We start from the raw sequence: 17,001 nt of genomic DNA on the forward strand, positions 1-17,001 counted from the left end.
GTCTTCCTCGCCATCTCCTGCAACAGAATCACCATAAGAATTTTGAGAACGCTGTTTTTGGGGTGATTTGGGCTTCAGTGTCCAGCTAGGTCTTCCTCATTCATCCTTCACCTCCCCTTTCCTTTCTCTCTGGTTCTTCATGGATCGATGGGTTATCTGTTACATGCAGGGCCCAGCTGAGTCTCTGTCTGAGGTTCCCTGCTGCCCTGGGTGAAACACTCATTTTTGTGCATTCCTTTTGAGCCCTCCCTGGCACATGATCCTTCCTAGTCAGAGAGATCCTTAGCTCCATGGAGAGAAGTTCAAGGTTAAAGCAACAAGGCAAAAACAAATTCAACAACAGTTCATCTTCTTAACATCCAAAATAAAATACAGAGAATAGGAAGGTTTAGACTAAAGTTGGCTAACTATACCCACTTAGGACATGTTAGATTCCTTGTTCCCTGGGCCTGAGAGGCCTTCGCCAAAGTACAGCCATTTTGGACTTAGATTCCATTGTGAAGGAAGGCCTTTCATTGTGAAGGCCTTTACGGAAAGTATCCATTGTGAAGACTTTTACCAAAAATAATAACTCAGGTTCCTGGAAAAACTGCGGAATGTCCCAATAATGCCCTGCCCATAACTCCCCTAGCAATAGCCATCAGCAGATGACAGGAAGGTACCTAAAGCTCCAGATGCATAGTTAACATAGTTTGCTGCTTAACCGCTTAGCCCACTCAAGCTAGCCAATAAGATTGTTACAAGATTCACTAAGTGCCAACCAATCATGTAAGTTGGAAACCCCCTACCCTTGCTGTAACCATAATAACCCTGCTAAATGGAAGAGTCCAGGCTCGAACTTGCAATAAAGGATTCTTGTGTGCTTGCAGCATCAGAATCGGCTCCTTGGTGGTCTTTGGGGATCCTTATCTGGGCATAACAAGCCTAGGACATTGCATACCTCTGTCATCCTTACATCCTTCATCTCAAACTCAGAACATGAAACAAGGAGACTTAAAATTGAAGCAAGTAATATAACTGCTATAAGGAAGAGACATGGGGCTTTTCTTGTGCTGCAGGAGCATTTGGAAGTTGTGTCTTTGTGTTCTTCACATCCAGCATGGTTCCTGGCACATAATAAGTAGTCAATAAAGTTTACTTAAGGCAGAATTCACTTTCAAATAGCCTACTGTCCATGTAATTGCTTGTCCTAGAAGCTTGGCCCCTGAGAACTGATCGTAAACATTACAGTTATTAATCAATTCCTGCGTCCTCAATCCAATAGCAGATGGCACTGGGCAGGATTGCAAAGACCCAGAATTCCCTGCCATGAACCTAAGCAGCCAAATTCTGTTTATACTGCTAGAAACACAGTGTAGCATGGGCCCACCCACTCCCAAGTAGGGGCCACAGTTGGTCTTGGCTCCTTTGTGACCAAGGTGAGGCTTTGTCATCCCTGCCTCTGGGCTTCAGATTCTCCCTCTGTCTTGAGGTTGTGGGTCCTAATTAGAAAGCTCTTACAGATTCCTGAAAGGACTGTTACTGTGCCGCTGTACAAAGGGTATTATGTCACAGTGGTATAAGAGCAAGGCAATTAATGTGAACTAGGAAATAATAAGGGCACTTATTCCCAGAAGCACATTGATTTAAACCACAAAAGCTCCTTGGAACACAGCTTGAGAATTGTAAAAGCCTGAGCAATCAGCAGCTCCTGCGGGAGAGGAGCCCATGCCAGGCATTGCTGGAGAGTTCATTTGGTGGATCTTAGCAGCCAGTCTTGTCCCTCAGGTGTTCCCACTTCGGTGAGATTTCCCCACTGTAATGAGTCTGGCCCGCAGCTAGGTTCTTGGAAGGAGAGGCCATGACTCCCACCTCTCTTGCATAACAAGGGAAGAATTGCCCTTACCACAGCTCACTCCATTTTTCATTCTCCAAGTGTTGCCAATGGGTCTCTAGATAATGGGAACTCTTTTGCCACCACTTTCCACTTCTAAAACCTGCAAAGCAGAAATCTGATCTGAGTCATCCCTCCTCTGGTCAGCAACTTGGGAAAAACACCCCCATGTCTACGAAAAAGAAAAGTCACCATGAGGCTAGGGCATTGTGGAGAAGAACACCATCTTCAAGCATGGCTCTGAGAACAGGTAGGGCAGAACTTATAGCAAAGAAAATATGGCTCCTATTGTACAAATACTTACAAGGTTTTTGAATATGAAAAAGCATAAAAACAAGCCTACAAGGGAAATATACTTAGAACATTCATAACAAAGAAGTAGAATCTTTAACATAAGTCACTTGCACTCAGGATCTCAAGTTCAAGGCCAACTTGGGCTGTGTCAAAAAATAGAACAAAAAATAAAAAATACAAACCTAACCTGGCACTGGTGGCTCGTGTCTGTAATGCTAGCTAGCTGCCTGGGAGGCTGAGATTGGAAGGATCATATGAGGCCAGCCTAGGCAGAAAAGTTTTGTTAAGACCTCATCTCAATTAAGAGCTGAAAGCAAGGAAAAGCATAAGATAGATGGATGGTGGTAAGGAAGTGAGACCCCATCTCAATGTCCAGCGCAAAAAGGACTAGAAGCATGGCTCCATGAGGGCCCCTGTCTAAGCAAGCACAAGGCCCCAGGTTCAAGTCTCTGTACCACGAAACAAAAGAAAAAAAAGGAAAAAATTTTGATTGCAAAATAGTATAATTATGGTCCCTCCCCTCCTCTCAGCAGGATCTGTCTATATATCCTAGGTCAATATGTTTTTAATGATATATTTTTCTTTTTTTTTTTTTTTGTCGGTCGTAGGGCTTGAACTCTGGGCCTGGGCGCTGTCCCTCAGCTCTTCAGCTCAAGGCGAGCGCTCTACCACTTGAGCTACAGCGCCACTTCCGGTTTTCTGGTGGTTTATTGGAGATAGGAGTCTCACAGTCTCTCCTGCCCGGGCTGGCTTTGAACCGCGATCCTCAGATCTCAGCCTCCTGAGTAGCTAGGATTACAGGCGTGAGCCACCAGCGCCCGGCAATGATATATTTTTCTATACGTGAAAATATAGGAAGGAGTCTGGGAAGTTTATCAAAATACAGTTGATTCAATATACTACTTAAGAAAACTATTAGTTTTAATTTAATTTAAATTTTTTGCTGGTCCTGGAGCTTAAGCTGACCGCGGCACACTGCCCCTGAGCCTCTCTTTGCTCAAGCCTAGCACTCTACCACTTAGCCAAAGCACCGCAGGCAGCTTTTTCTGTTTATGTGGTACTGAGGATTCAAACCCAGACATTCATGCATGCTAGGCAAGCACTAAGCCACATTCCCAGCCTCGTTTTAATTTTTTGATGGATCTGCAATAGTAAACATAAAATAACCATAACTGATTAGATTCTAAGATACATTACAGGCATGGGGGGGAAAAGAGTATAAATGCATATTTTATTATCAGTAAAATCCTAAAACACAAATGGAAGCCCTGTGAAGTCTAAGGGCACTTTACATTGTAAATGATATTTACATACTTAGGTAAAGCAGGTTTAGTAGTTGTTTTCATATGTCAGCTCCATCCTCTTCTTTGTCCAGCTCCTTCCCAAGATGATGCCAGGCGAGGACTCTGAATGTCTAGCATCCTCAGCCACACCAACAGTCTCACCTCTGTCAACAGCCTTACTGCTGTCACGTAGGCCAAGTACTCAAGAGGCAGAGGAGGGCCTGGGCTAGAGGCATTGACTGTTGAAGGCATCCTCTGCTCATGAGACTGCTTTTCTTGACTCTAAATCTCTCCCATCCATCCAAAACCATCACCTGGACCTTTATGAATGTGTGTAAGGGACAGATGGAATGACCAATGAGTCCCTAAGAAAAGTCCTTCAACAAGGAGGGCTGCTTGCCCAAAGGACTGTACAGAAAGTTTCCTAGTAGTTTTACTACAGCCCTCAAGCCCACCAGTGTATTTGTAGTTTTCTAGCTCCACCTGGTTCTCAGCCCTCCCCTGAGCTCCACTCTCTATGCCCTCCTGTGGTTATACATCTCAGCAGGGCTGCTGGGGGCTTGGCCAGGTATGGTGATATGTCTGGAATGGCAGCCCAGGGCTGTCGTCTGTACCCTCTGAACAGGGCCTAAGACACCACTCAGAGTACCCTCGATAGGCAGGGACAGGGAGGAGGCTCCTGGAGAGGGCACAGCCCAGAGCTGGGCATCTGAGACAGGGACAGGACAGAGAAAAGGCATGAGGGTAGAATACGGAGACAGAATCTCACCAAAGAAGAAAGGGGAGGTGTCCCACAGGAGTTGCCTCTCATCCCTCCCTCCTTTCCCAGGGATGGATGCGCTCTAAGCCCTTGCTCAACCACTGAGCATTGTTCATTTAAACAAAGAATTTATTTAGTGGTTGCCTGCTTATTAAATCAGCACAGTATTTAAATGAAGGACAAGAGACTAAGTCCGAGTGTAGTTCTAATATTGGTTACCCCAGAAATGGTCAAACTCATCATTTTTTTCAGTCAATCTAACAACTACAATATTCATGAGGGCCAATGAGAGTCAGGGATCGGTTAGGCCTGTGGGGTTCCACAGGTAAGGCATGGCCTTGCCTTCTGTGAGCCCTCCTACGCATAGGCTTATATTAATCTCTGAAGCAGGAAATAAAACTGCAAGCTGTGATGATGCCACAAATGGCAGAGAGCAACAGGGAAAAGGTGGACTCGTTTCTTAATTCTATACACAGCCTTGTCACCCACTGACTGAGACACACAGTACAATTGCATCATTGTGTGTATGTTCACAAACCTACATGATAGAGGTCATCCACCACCCTGGCTTCCTGATGCAATCAGGATGGTTGCTAAAACGGATGGGCTGCTCAGGCATTGACATGGCCAACTGTCTTATAGTAAATGTTTTAAAGTAGAAGGACTACATCCTAAAATGATAATAAAAGTATAGTAGAGCTGAGCACTGGTGGCTCATATCTGTAACCTTAGCTACTCAGGAGACAGATCTGAGGATGGAGGTTCAAAGCCAGCCCAGACAAGAAAGTCCATGAGACTCGTATCTTTAATTAACCACCAAAAGAATAAAAGCTCAGTGTGGCCTTGAGTTCAAGTCCCACTGCCCCCAAAAAGTATAGTATAGTAGACACATAACTCACAAGTTAGGCATTTATTGTTGTTATCAAGTATTATATTCTATACATAGTATATGCTCTATACTTTTTTCCTTACAAAAGTGTTTAATATAAATATAGTCTAACTTGAAGTTTGCAGAAGACATAACAGATGGACGTCCAGTTAACACCATGAGAAAAGAAATCAGACAGAGAATATGAAAACATTGCTCTTCATGGGCTGGGAAGGTGGCTCAGTGGTAGAGCGCTTGCCTTGCCTTGCATGCCTGAGGTCCTGGGTGCAATTCCTCAGCACCACATAAGCAAAAAGAAAAAAGCCAGAAGTGGCGCTGTGGCTGAAGTGGTAGAGTGCTAGCCTTGAGGTAAAGAGCTGAGGGACAGCGCCCAAGCCCAGAGTTCAGGCCCCACGACCGGACCCCCCCAAGAAAAAAAACATTGCTCTTCAAAAAAAGTCACTCATAGCCAGGTGCTATGGCTCACACCTGTAATCCTAGCTACTCAAGAGGCTGAGATCTGAGGACCATGGTTCAAAGCCAGCCCGGGCAAGAAAGTCCATGAGACTTATCTCTAGTTAACCACCAGGAAACTAGAAGTGCACTGTGGCTCAAGTGATAGAGCTCTATTCTTGAGCTGAAGAGCTGAGGACAGTGCCCAAGCTCAGAGTTCAGGCCCCACAAGAGACAAAAAAAAAGTCACTCAGACATAAATTAATATTTTTTTCAGGATAGAACAGAGCTGTTGTAGATAAAAGGATATTAAAGCAATAGTATAATTTAATGAAAAGCATGAATTTTGTCTGGTTCTTTGGGAAAATTTGAACATGGATCCTTTTTAGACAATATAGGTAGTATAGAATTAATTTTACTGTGGGCTGGGAAGGTGGCTCAGTGGTAGAGCGCTTGCCTTGCATGCCTGAGGCCCTGGGTTCAATTCCTCAGCACCACAAAAGAAAAATGCTGGAGTGGTGTTGTGGCTCAAGTGGTAGAGCGCTAGCCTTGAGCTGAAGAGCTGAGGGACAGTGCCCAGGCCCAGAGTTCAGCCCCCACGACCGGATCCTCCCCCCAAAAAAGAATTTTACTAGTTGTTAATAACGTTACTGGGGTTTTATGGCATCCCCACCCAAAAACACATAGGTAATGTGTTCCCTTACCATGTGAGGACAGCTATGATGTCACTAGGTTATAAGAACTCTTGATCTCCATTAAAAACTTAGGGGACTACCATTGTATATATGGTCTGTAGTTATCCAAAATGTCACTGTGTGATGCATAACTCTATTTGTGTGCACATGCGATGTTTGTGTGTGTGTGTGTGTGTGGTCAAGTGATCTTCAGGCTGTACTTTTCTGTGCCTTTTTTTTTTTTTTGGTCAGTTGTGGGGCTTGAACTCTGGGCCTGGGTGCTGTCCCTCAGCTCTTCAGCTCAAGGCTAGCGCTCTACCACTGAGCCACAGCACCACTTCTGATTTTCTAGTGGTTTACTGGAGATAAGAGTCTCATGGACTTTCCTGCCTGGGTGGCTTTGAACCGAGATCCTCAGATCTCAGCCTCCTGAGCAGCTAGGATTACAGGCGTGAGCCACCAGCACCATACTTTTCTGTGTCTTTTATCAATCAGTGCTCTTCAGCAACAGGTAGTGGTCAACTTCCCCTCAAGGGTGCTATCACAAAGGGCCTGCCTCCCTAGATACACCTTTATTTGGGGCTTTATGTAAAAAATTCCAATTTCCTGGAAATGGGAATCTGGGCAGGTCATAGCACTTTCAGCTACCTAGAACCATCCAAGGATCCACTGGTGATTGTGTTTGTGTGTGTGTGTGTGTGTGTGTGTGTGTGTGTGTGTGTGTCCAGAGAAGTACAGCTGAGTAAATGACCCAGTGAGTGTCCATTGAAATGTGGAATATGCACTGTTGTTTCTTACAAGTGGGTTACACCATCCATGGATATGACCATTGATTACCTTCACATCTTAGGATGTGAACATGGAGGGCAGAGTGTAGTTGCTAACAATTGTGCACATATGAATTTAGGCCTTTACTGATCTTTCCTGTACACTAGGAGGTTCTGGGGGCAGAGGTGGGGCAGATATGATAAGTAGCAGGATCAAATGAACCTTACTAGACGAGCTTCAGGCCTCTGTTCGCTTGGTTTACTTGGTTAGAATACCTGGCCTTGACATCTAAGGCCAGCAGAATCCAAATATCCAGAGATGATATAGACAGACAGACAGACAGATGAGTGACATATATATGGAGAAGGTAAGAATAACCAAGTCTATAACTGACTGAAAGGTAGTTTCCAAACAACATCAGAATTTTACCAAATCAACCATTGATATAGGAAATGATATATGATATGGAATGTTATGATGAAATGTATTCATTTTTTGTTCCTTTCTTACCAGAAAACTGGAAAAGACTTAATCAAGCACAACTGAGAGTTGAGTATAGAAGCACAGGGTTGGCATGGAAAGAGAATAAAGGTTGGAAGTTACTCCAAGGTGTCTGGTATCCCTACCACCCATGCAACTCGAGGCAATGTACTGGAGATCATGGAAGGACAGTGCCTCATTTGCAAACTGCAGGTGACCTCAGAGTTGAGGATCAAATGTTAACATGGGTATAAGGTAGAGCACTAGCCTTGAGCTGAAGAGTGCAGGGATAGCACTCAGGCCCAGAGTTCAAGCCCAACGACGACGACGACGACCAAAAAAAAAAAATGTGGGGCTGGGAAGGTGGCTCAGTGGTAGAGCGCTTGCCTTGCATGCATGAGGCCCTGGGTTCGATTCCTCAGCACCACATAGGCAAAAAGCAAAAAGCCGGAAGTGGTGCTGTGGCTCAAGTGGTAGAGTGCTAGCCTTGAGCTGAAGAGCTGAGGGACAGCGCCCAGGCCCAGAGTTCAGGCCCCACTATTGGACCAAAAAAAAAAAAAAAAGTGGACGCCCATAGCCTAGTGCCGGTGGCTTACACCTGTAATCCTAGCTACTCAGGAGGCTGAGATCTGAAGATTGCAGTTCAGTGCCAGCCTGGGCAGGAAAAGTTCATGAGGCTGTACTGCCAATGAACCACCAGAAAACCAGAAGTGGCGCTGTGGGTCAAATGGTAGAACACTAGCCTTGAGCTGAAGAGCTGAGGGACAGCGCCCAGGCCCAGAATTCAAGCCCCATAACAACGACAACAATAACAACAAATCTGGGTATCCACTAGTTACCTAGTGACAGTAGCTACCTGTGTTAGTCTTGTCTATAGTGAACATTTTTTTTCCCCAACTGCTTGTTCTAAGTTCTCCTAGTCCTAAAATATTGTCTACTATTGAGTCTCATATGGAGCTGGGCTACAATGTCCTTTTTAAAAATTTAACATTCCTAATTCTACAAGAGAATCTTGCCATTAGACTTGCCCTACTTCTTAGAGGCCTGAATCATATTTCCAGCATCTTCCCGTAGATGTGGAACAGTGACATATAGCCACAAGGTCTTAGGTAAGTAATGAGTCAAGCAAAGCTACAAAGGACAATTCCCCTAATTAGGGATAGTCTGGACTTGCTTCCAAGCCTAAGATGTAATGGTCTAAAAATCCCTGTTTACTTCATTGATACAAATAAACTAGCCAAATCCTAGAAAGGCCAGCTGATTCAACCAGCTGACTCACATTGAGCAGTGGCTGGCCTGAAATTAGTAGCTATGATCTTTGAGCTATTGTCATGGAGCTGGAAGAGAGCTGGAATCCAAGAACACAGCCAACTTCCAGTAGAAAATTTCAGAGCCAGACATGGAGATCCAATGGACCAATGATACACCACGTTGATGAAAAATATCCCCAGTACTGTTCAATTTAAATAGTTTTCTTTCTTTTTTTGGGTGCTCAGGCAACTTTCATAATAATAACTTTTCTCAGATGCAGAGTGCAATTTTTAAATTAATTTACTTTATTGTTATTGTAAAGGTGATGTACAGAGGGATTACCATTACATGAGTCAGGTAATGAGTACATTTCCTCTCCTACAGTGTCTTCTGTTCCCTCACTCCTTCCCAGTCCCTCCCTCCCATCTCCACCCACCAGTTGTGTAGTTCACTTTCATCAGTGTTCAGTGAGCTCCACTGCTGCACTTTTCGCTCCTTCTCCCTCAAGTTCGGTGCCCCACACCCTCCAGAAGATACACATCACACACAAATCAAACATTTATTGGGCACTTAAGCAACACACTGTGCCCATTAGTAGTGATATTTCCTAATTAGTAATCCCAAGTGGGAAGCATGGGGCAAGATGTCCTGGCACTCGATTTAGCTGCGTGCCAGTTTGTGTCACACCTTCAGTCTGCTGGCAAGACCTATACTGATGACTGGAAATGGAGAACAGGAATGGTGTAAAAGTGAACCACAAAGAGATCAGAAACAGAAGTCATTTGAGACTGTACACAGCATTCCCAACAAAAAGGAGAATGGAGGCAATGAGAAAGATAAAGACATAGAGACCAGAGAAGAGGGGACAATGGATGTAGGTCAGGGTGTGAGCAGAAATCAAAGATACGATGCTGACCCTGCTTTGTGTCAGTATCTACCCAGTCCCATTAGCATCCACCACACGAGCAGGACCACCCTGACTGCTTGTGAAGGATGTTAGGAATTTGATCTGAGTTAAACCTTATACAATTGGGAGAGAGGCCGAGAGCAGTTACAGTCACGACATAGGTATGGTGCCAGTGGCTCACACCTGTAATCTTAGCTACTCAAGAGGTTGAGATCTGAGGATCACGGTTCAAAGCCAGCCTGGGCAGGAAAGTCCATGAGACTCATCTCTCCAATAAACCACCAGAAAACTGGAAGTGGCGCTGTGGCTCAAGTGGTAGAGTGCTGCTCGCCTTGAGCTGAAGAGCTGAAGGACAGCGCCCAGACCCAGAGTTCCAGCCCCACAACCAACAACAACAAAAAAAAGAGGAACTTGAAGCAAAGCAGGTCAGGCTGCTGCCAGCCTGGCCCTTCTTTGGGAGGAAGTACATTGCTGCTGCCTCTGGGAGTTCACTGAAAGGCATCTGGAGGGGGCATGGAGTCGCTCTTAGTGAATAGACGTGGCAGTCACAGAGCAGGGAAGATGAAGGCTGTTTGCCACCTGTCACCAACAATGACCTTGAAGCACCATGCCAGGCTTTACTGCTGCCTCCCATGGAATTTCATCCTCAGGCAGCTCTAATCTAGGGCCATACAGGGAGGGCAGTTCTGGAAAATACAATGCCCAGAATTATCAAGGTGAAAAAAAAAATCCAATGTCAATCAAGGAAAGATGGACACAGACTCACTGCTTAAATACACAGAGCCACAAATAACTTATATTACTGCCATTATTTTGGCAGAGCGGGGAGCTATCAGAGGATTTTTTGGTTCATTAAGACTCTGTTTTCTAAAATTGGGCTTAAAAAAAAAAAGGAGGAGGGGAAGTAAGGGAGAGGAGGAGAAACTGACTTGTGGGGAAATTTGGAGGTAGCTCAAAAAGCAAAAGTAGCAATGCAAAAAAAAAAAAAAAAAGTAGCAATGCAGAGTAGCCAGATTTGGGAACTTGATTCAAAAATACATCTCTCGCTGGGCGCTGGTGTCTCACGCCTGTAATCCTAGCTACTCAGGAGGCTGAGATCTGAGGATCGCGGTTCAAAGCCAGCCCAGGCAGGAGAGACCATGAGACTCCTATCTCGAATAAACCACCAGAAAACCGGAAGTGGCGCTGTAGCTCAAGTGGTAGAGCGCTCGTCTTGAGCTGAAGAGCTGAGGGACAGCGCCCAGGCCCAGAGTTCAAGCCCCACGACAGACAGAAAAAAAAAAAATACATCTCTCATTCCTCCCTGTCCCTCATTGTCTCATTTCTTTGGGCGTGGCCTCTTCCAGTCATCTCAGATGGCAGCTTTGGGGTCACAATCATATAGCTGTTGACCAGAGAGAAAAATCGTTTTCCCACATTCTTTATTTAGAAAAATCCTTCCTCCTCCTCCTCCTTCTCCTCCTCCTCCTCCTCTTCTTCTTCTTCTTTTCCTCCTCCTCCTCCTCCTCCTCCTCCTCCTCCTCCTCTTCTTCTTCTCTTCTTCTTCTTTTCCTCCTCCTCCTCCTCCTCCTCCTCCTCCTCCTCCTCTTCCTCCTCCTCCTCCTCCTCCTCCTCCTCCTCCTCCTCCTCCTCCCCCCCCCCCTCCTCTTCTTCTTTCTGAATTGGCCCTTGGATGAATTCCCACACCAGTTACCCTGGCCAGATGAGTAGGATGTTCTTATGGTTAAACCAGAGTCACATGCCCACTTCTATGCCCCAGAAGGATCCCCAGAATTTTCATCATCAGTCTCCCAGGACCATATGGAAGAAGAGAGGAGTTCCCTTAAAGGAAGGAAGTGCTATTGCCAGCAGAGAGTGAAGAGGGAAAAGAGTTGCTCGGTAGACAAAGTAACCACCACTCACCTTGGTGTGAACTGGATGAAAGGGCTTCTAACTTCATTCTCATTTGGCCTACTTTTATTTAATTTTATGGCCATTGCAGCAACTTTCTGATGATGCTCAACTAGTTTTCCAAAAGAACTGTCATCAGAAGTAGCCGTGATAATCTAGGTCTCTGTGGAGGAAACCTACAGAGAGTAAGCTATTTGCTGGAGGCCACTCAATTATTAGAAAGGAGAACTAGGACTCTCAGAGGCTATCCCCATGGAATAAATTAACCATGCGGTTCATAGTGCACTCTGGAGATTGCACTCCTATGCATTTATCTGTCAGCACCTCATCAGATTGTTTTCCTGAACCAGAAAGAACAGGCTATGGAACAGGGTTAAAGAATAAAAGACATGACTTGGAATCTATTAAAACTTCAGTATACAGGTAAGCAGAGATGATGCAATGTGTGTGTGTGTGCATGCATGCATGTGTGTGCACACGCATGTACATGGATGCATGTGTAAACTGCTAGGGGGAGAAACCTACATTATCATTTCTAGGGAGATGAAAATGACCTTAGATTGATATTTTGGAGTGACTTGAAAGGGTAGGAAATTTCATTGTTCTGGCCACTAAAAATTTTTAATGCACAGATAATCTAAGACCTTTTTAGCTAATGGGTAATTAGACACAGACGTGTTTTTCTTTTACACTCTGTAAGAGGTCTCCATACATGGCTCTGTATCAAAATCACCAGTGGAGTTTAAACAAACAATCCAGGCACCAGGCTCCACCTCTACTCCCCATAAACCCTCCGTGAGGATTTGTACACAGGCAGGGTGGAAAATGATTCCTCATGCACCTAAATTCTCTTTATCTCGCATAGAGATTTTGTGTGCCTTGTCTTGCCTGATACCCTACAACTTGTGAGTGCAAGGCCAGGCTAGGAAAATAAAGACACAGCAGTTAACTGTGTATAGTTGAGGCCAAAGTACACATAGTGGAATTTGGTAGACTAGAACTTTTCTTATGCTCTTAATACAATAAAAAGGAAACCTATCTCTTGGTCTTGATCCATTGTGAAGGAGTAGCAGATAAAATAAGCATGGCTAAACCAGGCACCTGTGGCTTGTGCTGTAATCTTAGCTGTTCAGGAGGCTGAGATCTAAGGACTGATCAAAACCAGCCTGGGCAGAGAAGTCTGCGAGACTCTTATCTCCAATAAACTACACAGAAAAAGCCAGAAGTAGCATTGTGGTTCAAGTGGTAAGATGCTAGCCTTGAGCATGAAGAGGCTCAGAGACAGCACTGAGGCCCTGAATTCAAGCTCTAGGATTGGCAAAAAGAGAAGAAAAGGAGGAGGAGGAGGAGGAGGAGAAGGAGGAGGAAGCAGCAGCAGCAGCATTGCTAGTAAGAATAGGTTTTCTCTGGTAAGTAATCAATCAAGGGTAATACTCTACTAGGATAGCATTAAAAACTAGCACCTCCACAGGCAGAGCCTTTCATGTACCATCTGTATATTATGTCCTTGTAGAAGATGCCCTCTTCCTGCTCTGTGTGACCTTTGAAAAGTTGCTGGACCTTATGTTTCTCGGTTTTCCTATGTGTATGATGGCATTGGTGGATTTGAGTCCTTTCTGCTCTTAGAATAGATTGCCAGATCTGTTTATTAATAAGCCTTCAACATGATGCAATTGAAATGATTGAAAAAACTGGGCCCAGCACTTGGGAGTCTGAGGCAGGAGGAGGATGAGTTCAAGGCTAGTCTGTCCTACACAGTGAGATCCTGCCCCAAAACAAACTGCATGTGTGGAGGCGGCGGGGGGGGGGGGGGGGGACCAAATTAGTGCATAATACTAGTATAATAAGTGGTTTCGTAAATGGAAATGAATAGGAAGAAAATGTTCTTCAAGTCCAAGACTGTTGAAAAAGTCTTAAGAAGAATCTGCCAATTCAATGTGAGTCAAATGTCATTATGGCAGTTGGTTCCCTAGGAAACAGACTCAGCTGGAGATTGTGTGCAGGAAGTTTGTTGAGGAAGGTTTTACAAAGGAATGAAGGGAGGGAACAGCAGAGGGATGGAGTGAACTGCAGTGAGCATTCAACTCAAGTCTCAAGTCAGCCCCAAAGGACCATTCTTCAGAAGTGACCCACCCACTGAGCTGGGTCTTTCTCCTTTCTCATTAGCTGGTCACTGGCCATAGGCTGCATTCCTCTATGTTCCCAGAGAGGCCATACACTTACTCTACCTGGGACTATTGGCAGCCAATACTTCCAACAGATAAAGTTGCTGCGTGGTACTGGTCACCATGTGGGTGCTCTGGCGGTGTTTTCCGTCCAGCTTTGATCCTCCTCTCTCTGGATGCCCCACGTGGCTGGTGACGCCTCCTTGCATAGTGATTGGGTTTGAGCAGAAGCTGACATTGCTTGCAGCCAGCTTTGGAAGTTACCCAGGGTTATTTTAATAATTCTATTCATTCCAACAGGTCTTGGTTCTTGGCTAGATAAAAGAGGGTGAAATAGACCTCACCTCTCAGTTTCAGGCTGGTAAAGGATTATAAGCCATTTAGTCTATAGTAGTTTACTACTACTTTTTTTTTTTGGTTTTTTTTTGTTTTGGAGTCCGGTCGTGAGGCCTGAACTCTGGGCTTGGGCGCTGTCCCTCAGCTCTTCACCTCAAGGCTAGCGCTCTACCACTTGAGCCACAGCGCACTTCCGGCTTTTTTCTTTTTGCTTATGTGGTGCTGAGGAATCGAACCCAGGGCCTCAGGCATGCAAGGCAAGCGCTCTACCACTGAGCCACCTTCCCAGCCCCGTAAAACTGTTTATGCATAGAAAATGTCTGATAGATACTAAAATGTTAACTATAATAGTTATCGATTGTACAATTACAAGCCAAGTGCCAGTGGCTCACACCTGTAATCCTAGCTACTCAGGAGGCTGAGATCTGAGGATCGCGGTTCAAAGCCAGCCTGGGCAAGAGAGACCGTGAGACTCCTATCTCCAATAAACCACCAGAAAACCGGAAGTGGCAATGTAGCTCAAGTGGTAGAGCGCTAGCCTTGAGCTGAAGAGCTGAAGGACAGCGCCCAGGCCCAGAGTTCAAGCCCCATGACCAACCAAAAAAAAAAAAAAGAAAAGTCTGTGAAACTCTCATCTGCAATAAACTACTCAGAAAAATCCAGAAGTGAGGCTGTGGCTCAAGTGATAGAGTGCTAGCCTTGAGCACAAAGAGGCTTAGGGACAATGCCTAGGCCCTGAGTTCAAGCCCAAGAACCAGGAAAAATAAGTATAGTTACAATATGGTTATTGCATGTTTTGCTATTTGTGTGTGTGTGTGTGTGTGTGTGTGTGTGTGTGTGCGTGTGTGTGCGAGGCAAGCTCTCTCTCACTGAACTCATAACAACCCTCCCTGCTGCATATGTATTTTATAATGAATCTATATAATGTTTATAATAACAAAGTAATTTTATTCTGAAAAAAATTACAGGAAATTTGAAATCTTAATATGAGCCAATATTGTGATACTTCCACTAAAAGAAAATGACAAAGAAAAAAAGCTAGATATTAATAAAATCATGGCAGCTACATCTAGAACAAAGAAGAAAGAAAGGAAATGAAGAAGGTCCTTCTCCCACTCAGATCACCAGTTAGACCACACTGGAGTATTATTTGCAGGGCTGGAAACAGAATCTGCCCAATGGGAAGAGTAAGGGCCTATGAACCATTCATGTGGTAAGGACTCAAGGACACTTGGATTGAGGAGATTTGATATGATGCACATGGCTTTTTTTCCCCTACTTTTGATCATGAAGCTTGAACTCTAGGCCTGTGCACTGTCTCTCAGCTCTTCAGCTCAAGGCGAGCACTCTACCACTTGAGCCACAGCACCACTTCAGGTTTTCTGGTGTTTTATTGGAGATAAGCGTCTCATGGACTTTCCTCGCTGGGCTGGCTTTGAACCATGATCCTCAGATCTCAGCCTCCTGAGTAGCTAGGATTACAGGTGTGAGCAAATGGCTCTTGGCACACATGGCTCTTATTCCAATCAAGAAGGGCTTCCAGGGGAAAGAAGCATTCATACCGGCCTACTGAACTGGAACAATGAATGGCAATGATACAAGAATAGACTTGAGATTCTTCATTCAAAGAAGAATTCACTTAATCATAAAACAACAAAGCTTGGAGAGAGCTTTACGGGAGAGCCACAGCCGCTGGCTAAACTGAAGACCAGATGGCCGTATCTCCGGTCCTGGGGAACCGAAACCCATCCTGAGGGTAAGACTAACCAAGAGGACCTTTCCATTCGAAAATCCCAGTCTGTCCAACTTTTGGCTTAGGGGGGAGTAGACACAAAATATTTGCCCATTTGTTTCAGAAGCTTCCACCTTATCTTAGCTAGAAGCAGTGGCCTGAAGTAAATGAGTTCCTAAGATTCTTTTGATAAGTTTGTAAGTGGATATTGCCCTCCCTGTGAGTACGTGATGAATCATCAACAGCTATCAGGTGAATGCTAGATGCACAGCAGTGTCCCGGACATTCAGAAACTCTTTCAACCCACAGCCTTACAGTTTGAGAGGACAGTTATACCATAAGCATACAAATGTAACGTTCCTCAATGTGGTCATTATGGATAAGTACCTGTGGACATGACAGGCCTCAGATAGTAAATAATTGATTTGTAGTAGCCAAGAAAGCTTGGGAGGACCAATAAGAGATGAGACATAAGAAGTGGTAGAAGAAGAGCCGAGAAAGAGAGGCCTTGCCCACATCTTCATATTAACATGGACAGCTTTGCCACAGGGAAGAGGGCTGCATGCAAGTCTGTTGAGCTTTCCTAAAAGTAGGTCATAGTATATCTTTATTGACTACTATAAAAATTATAATCACCTCTGTGTACAGAGGGCAGAGGGCCTCCTGGTGTACGGATTTGCATGTATTCACTCAGCAAATCAGTTCACCCACAAGGTACAGCAATGAATATTTATCTCTAGGGAACAGAGTCCAGAGATAGGAAGATCCATGGCTGATGACTTCTGTAGAGCCTGCCAAACTTTTGAGAGGCCTCCTTGGCCTATAAATGGCATTTCCCAGAAGCCATTCACTCAGCATGAAACCTGCTATCTCCTCAGTTGAGAGAGAGTCCCTCTCCCAGAGGGGACACATATGGAATTGCGTTGGAAAAAAAGAGGGGGATCCAAGCTTCCTACAGGATCTTACAGCCCCAGGAGCTAGAAGGTAGAAACACTGTGGGTGGTATATTTTGCAATGTTGAGACAGGAAGACGGAGAGAAGAAGTGGATGCCCAGAGAGAAGCAGAGACAGGAAGAGGCAGCACTCGGCTCCTACGGGAAGGCCACCTGCTTCCCTGGTTCCGGTTCTGTCTGGGACCTGCCATCTGATGCTTTCCTCCAGTATTAAAAGCCAGCCCTGTATCTTTATGTTAAATAGACCCTTTTCACTTATGTCAGCTGAATTTCTTTCGCATTGCTTACTAATGGTAAAGAAATAGGCATCTGAC

This window comes from Dipodomys spectabilis, unplaced genomic scaffold, assembly GCF_019054845.1.
Source record: "Dipodomys spectabilis isolate Male_0828 unplaced genomic scaffold, ASM1905484v1 ptg000069l, whole genome shotgun sequence".
NCBI lineage: Eukaryota > Metazoa > Chordata > Mammalia > Rodentia > Heteromyidae > Dipodomys > Dipodomys spectabilis.